We start from the raw sequence: 6,000 nt of genomic DNA, 5'->3' as shown, positions 1-6,000 counted from the left end.
TACATTGTTGAAATGTGTGTGTGTGTGTGTGCATTTCCTGTTTCTATGTCCAACCAGTGAGTCTACACTAAAGAATATGGCTGGTGTGTTTATGTATGTTGAGTGTATATCTGGAATTCTCAGCATAGATGTATGTACAATAGACATACACACACACACAACCACATATATACACCCACACACACACCTATATGTAAACAAACATACATACATGCATATATATACACGTGTCTTCTCACATACATGTCAATACATAGATTTGTGTGTGTGTGTGTGTATAAATGCATACATATAAACATATATTCATGTACATACATACAAATATATATATATATATATATATATATAAATAAGTGCATGCTTGTTTAAGTAAGCCCACCAGTAAGAGCTTCAAAGTTAAATATATAGCAAGGTAAACTTTCAGCTCAATGTAGTTGCTAGGATTACTTGAGACTGGATAAGAGAGAGAGAGAGAAAGAGCAAACATCATCAACAAGAAGAAGACCTTTGGTAGTTTTACTACCAATGGTAACAACACATTGTTTTCCTCCTTCCTTTCCTGCTTGGTAATATATCCAATGACTGGGATATCAACAAAAAAACTAACAAACCTTAAACACTATCATGCTGAACATAGCAGCTAAATCGTCCTCAAATCACACCCTAGTGTTTCTAAAGATATAATGGAGTATGTAGTCAACATTGTCCTTTTACTGTCCAGTTTCCCATTCTTGCATCGGTCAGAGGGTATTTATTGAGGAAGATTTTCTATGGCTGGATGCTCTTTCTGTCACCAACCCTTACCTGTTTCCAAGCAAAGTTAGTATTTCCCAATGGCCAAATGTGTTCTCACAGAACACTGGAAATTGAGGACACTGAGTGGACGATGGTCAGACTTGTGTATAACTGTTGTGCAATGTCAAGACAAGGACCAACTGAAACACATCCAGAGAGGCTTCTTCAGTTTTTCTCAGCTGAATCCACTCACAAAGGTTTGGTTAGCCCAGGGCAATAGAAGACTCTTACTCAAGGTGCCATGTAGTGGGATTGAAACCCACATCACATAGTTGGGAGGCAAATTTCTTAACCACACAGCCTGGAAAATATATAAACAAGATGATCACAGCACAGGTTGGCTCAGTCAAGGTTGCCCAGGGGCTAAACAACAATGGGTGCAGATATTTAGATGAACCAAAGAGGGAGCTCTAAGTCGTGACTCAGCTAGCTAGAAATAGGAATAATTTCTCCCTCAAATCATACACAAGGCACAATGGATCATGAAGTCCTAAATATACAATATCAGAAAATATGATCAGATGTTGACAGCTGAAACACTGATGCATTAAGGTAGAATGGGGGCTAAACCAGCAAGAATGTCACATTGGATAATGTAGTCCCAGATAAACAATGTCTGAAAATAAGATTGGAAGTCAACAGTTGCAATGCAGTTGCTGACAGGTTTGCTTAATTTGAGAAAACCTAGGGTTAAATAACATCAACATTTAAATCCTGAATCCATTTGTTTTTGAAGCAGTCAACATATACTGCTTTTCTTTTGGAGAGAGATTCCAAATTTACTAAAGGGAAATATATGACCACCACCACAAATGCAGTAAGATTTTAACTCCAAGTGTTCAATTATGTATACAACTTGGACTGACCATCAACCTGAAGAATAGAGATCTTGTGCCAACTTTTTCCAAGTGACATCAATCCCCAAAGAGTTGTTCTCAAAAATGTTGACCCACTTCTTGTATGTTAGGAGTCAAGTCTTTTAATGCTGACTTCACTAATGAGATCTTGAACCGAGTTTGCTGCACTGGAAACCATGAGTGTTCAAAGACAAGGAGCTCAGAAATGAAACAAGGAAGGTTGATTAAAGAGAATTAGCTAAAAGATTCACACAAACAAAGTTGTGATAAGAGATTAAAGTATTGTGGATTAAACATGAAGTGGTAGGAACATAGAGGGAAGCATAAAGCTACACAAGCAAATATACACAAGTAGGGGTTGGGCAAAATAATGGAGGCACCAATTTTTATTTAGTTGTTTTTACTAATGGTAATTCCAAACTGTTATACACTACACACGTGTGTGTGTGTGTGTGTCTTCATATACATTATGTATGCCTTGCATTTCATGATACAAACTTCTGTTTTACTTCTTTTTTCTTTTCCAGTGTCTGGCATTCCAAAACCAAAGTAAAACCAGTTCTGGACAGAAGGCAAAGCTCTCAGGAAAGGACCAAAGAATAGTGAAACGTGGTGTATCTAAAAACTGCTGAAGTTGATGGCAGAGTTAAAGCACTACCTTTACATGCCAACCCTGAGTCCAACAAAACTGCATCCATAAATCTGGCTATTAGAGGGAATGGGGGTGGGATTGGAATTGCTAAATTTCACCTATCCCTCATCAACATTGATAAGTGGAAAAAGTGATTAATGGCTCAATGAAACAAGGTCAGCTTCTTTGATTAATCATCATTCACCATTTTTCCCACTTTGTGATGACTTTATGTTTGGGAACAGCCCAAAGAGGTTTTCAACTGTTTGGCCCCACCCCAAAGCATGGAAATGGATTTGTGATGACTTAGGCAGCCATATCATGGAATTCCTTTGGCTGTTCTACACGGCAGAGTTAATACCAAGGATTATCTCAGTATTTTGGCTGATCATGTCCATCCTATGTTGCAAATATTGTTCCCTGATGGTAGCACGATCTTCCAGGGCAATAATGCACTGATCCACACAGCTCATGTTATTCAAGATTAGCACAAAGAGCATAAAAGTGAGGCAGACACAAGGATTGTCCCCTCGCAATCACTGCAGCTCAAAATAATTGAACCCTTATGCTGCATTTTGGAGCAACAAGACAGAAGTTGCTTCCCTCCGTCATCGCTGCTGAAATAGCTAAATCAGGTTTCACTTGAAGAATGGCTTAGAACTCTCACAACAACCATTCAGAACTTGTAGGAGTCAATTCCTCAATGTATTAAAGCTGTAATTGATGACAAAAGTGGACCAACACCATATTAAATAATAAAACTTCCATTTAACAAAGTATTTCTATTATTCTGTGTGTGTGTGTGTGTGTGTGTGCATGCGCTAAGTTTGACAGTTTGCATAAAAGGAGAAGGAAGTACAATATTCCATCCAGAAATAAAAAACATTTTAAAAAAATCAAAATATATCAACTAGATGATGGCTGGGAGATAACACTTTACTCAAAGTAACTGCTCTCAGAAATTGGGGCTGGCAAAGCTATAGAAATTCCCCCAACAACTACTTCTTATTCTTTCCAAAGGTATGGCAAGGAGCCAAATCCTGCTGCCACACATATGACCTTTCAGCAGCTTCACAAGGCCATCCGAGTTGAACCTAAGGTCCTGTTCAAAGAATTAGGCAACATAACAACACCCTCACCAGAATTACACCCAACGACCATCACCTTTTTGCTGGTCATGGCTTCCTAGTCTCCACTGCAGCTGTCCATGTCTTGTCTTTCAGCCTTTACAGTGTTCATGGAGCATTGAGCAGCAGTGATGATGTTGGCATTTGGATATCTGGTGTGAATCATCATGGTACAGACAACTCTTCCCCAATGTTCTGACAGCTTCCAGTCCTCCATGTTCAGCTGACTTTTTCTCAATGACAACTTTAATATCTTTATGCTCTCCAACACTGTTGACTGTGCACCAATACACAAAGCTGTTGGTGTAAAAAGGAGACATAAAAAAGATCATCAAATTTAGCCTGAACATCCTGGATATGTAAATAGACACAGGCATGGCTGTGGGGGGAAAGTTTGCTTGAGACCCACCAGGTGTTTAGGGATTCAGTTTCACTATGTGAATGCCGTCAGCTGGCATTTAATAGCACAACTATGGGTTGAACAATTCCTTGTGAGAGAAATTGGTAGAAAGAAACTGAAGAAACAGGTGGTGTGCATGTGTCTGGATTTCCCTTTGTCTTCATGTGACAAATAAATAACAGCCTCACAGCCAATCACTATGAATGCAGGTCTAGCTTTCTTCACATGTGGGATCTTTATGGAAAAAAGAGAAAAAAAGTCATTGGAATCATGTAATTTCTTTCTAGTTCTCCACATAACAACGTCTGGGCTGTTGTATTGTTCAATAGACAAGTGAGGCTATTAACTTGCTTGGAAACAGGGTTGGTAACAGGAAAAGCAGGCAGCCAAAGAAAATCTACCTCAATGAATTCTCTGTCTCACGCAGGCATGGAAAAGTGGATGTCAAAATAATGATGATGATCATCATCATCATCACACACACACACACACATACACACAATTACATATAAACACTCCAGTACATTTCATCACATTTTAACATAAAACATTAATTTATAACAACCATCATGTTATGCTAGGAAGAAACGCAAGGCAATCTTCACAGTTTTATGGTGGTGGATGTACGACACAACAGAAGGCAATATAGAACATTAGAACAGTACTCAACTCATTGCCTCAACTGTGCTCAGCAATTTTACAAGTGTCATGTTTGGCAGGTTTATGACAAAGGTCAGCTTTCTTGCACCATCCTTATCAACTCTTCAATATTTTGTAAAGTAGTCCAACCCAGGCCCACATGGAACATGGGCAGTAAATGATGAGGGTAATGAAGGTTATGTGTTTTGTTATGACAAGTGAACAAAATATGCATGATTACAACATGTATATTTTTATTGCTAGAAACCTTTGATTGTGTAACTAAGAAGCTTATTTACAATTACATGGTTCCAGGTTCAGTCCCACTGCATGGCACTTTGGTTAAGTGTCGTTTATTATAGCTCAGGGACCAACCAACGTCTTAGTAGATGAAAACTGGGGTGAAGCCCATTGTATATATATATATATATATATATGTATTTATGCATCATCATTTAATGCCCGTTTTCCATGCTGGTATGCGTTGAACAGTTTGACCAGAGCTGGTGAGCTATACCAGGTTCCAGCCTGATTTGGCCTGGTTTCTATGGCTGGATGCCCTTCATAATGCCAACCACTTTACAGTGTGTTGGGTGCTTCTTATGTGGCACCTGCAAGGGTACTTTATACATGGAATAGCTTGAAGGCTTTCCAAGGCAAAATTAAAAAAAAACAACCTCTTCAGCTGGGGTAGAAGCATTAGTAAGTCTGCTGTAGTGGGCAGGTGGTCTTCTTGAGTACAGCAAGGTACCAGACATCTCGGTCCTTTGTCATTTCCTTCATAAGAATCAGTGACCAACAATCAGCCTTCAGCAATTCATCCCATGTCTCCCCCTTCCACTAGTTCCATCCACTTTAAGTGACCAGCACTACTTTACGCAGCTGTCTACATCCACCCGTATAATGTGACCAAACCAGCTCAGTCTTCTCTCTCGCACCCTGCATCCAATTCCTCTGATGCCTAACTTTTCTCTCAATACACTTGCACACTGACACTGCACATCCAGTGGAGCATACAAGCTCCATTCTTCTCTACTCTTTGACATGTCTCAGCATTCAGGGTCCTGTCTTACAACCATGTGGCATTGTTGTTCGTATACATGCATCTTCTTACTCAGAGTGAGAGAAAGAGAGAGAGGCCTTTGGTTGCCAATGAAGATAAAAGCTCTCTAGATTTTCTCCACCCTGTTCTTATTCTAGTGATTACACTTTCCATACAATGTCCCCCACTACCAATTAGCTCCCCTAGGTAGCAGAATATGCATGTAGATATGAGTGATGCTTGTCTCCTTTCACCACTTGACAGCCAGTCTTAGTTTAATTCCATCCCTACGACTAAGCAGTTTGGGAAAAAAAAAAAAGAAAAAAGAGTAAGTGCCAGGCTGGAAAGAAAAGAACAAGAATCTGGGATTGGTTCATTCGAGTAAACCCTTCCATGACTGAAATGAATAAAGGATAAAGGAGAACTAATAGTAAGTATACCACATTAAAGGACATTGAACACCTAAAAGAAAAACCCTAGAAACTGAAGTCTAGGTATAGCCCTTACCT

The 6,000-nt window shown here is 39.3% G+C and overlaps 1 long non-coding RNA gene across 1 annotated transcript in view; it reads left to right on the top strand.

Moving 5' to 3' along the window:
- The window catches only part of LOC118767886, a 23,224-nt gene that overhangs the window by 15,942 nt on the left and 1,282 nt on the right, over nt 1–6,000 (top strand). The window lies entirely within an intron of this gene.

The sequence above is a fragment of the Octopus sinensis genome, linkage group LG25, assembly GCF_006345805.1.
Source record: "Octopus sinensis linkage group LG25, ASM634580v1, whole genome shotgun sequence".
NCBI lineage: Eukaryota > Metazoa > Mollusca > Cephalopoda > Octopoda > Octopodidae > Octopus > Octopus sinensis.
The sequence above is the reverse complement of the archived record's forward strand: the minus strand, read 5'-3'. Positions and strand labels throughout refer to the sequence as shown.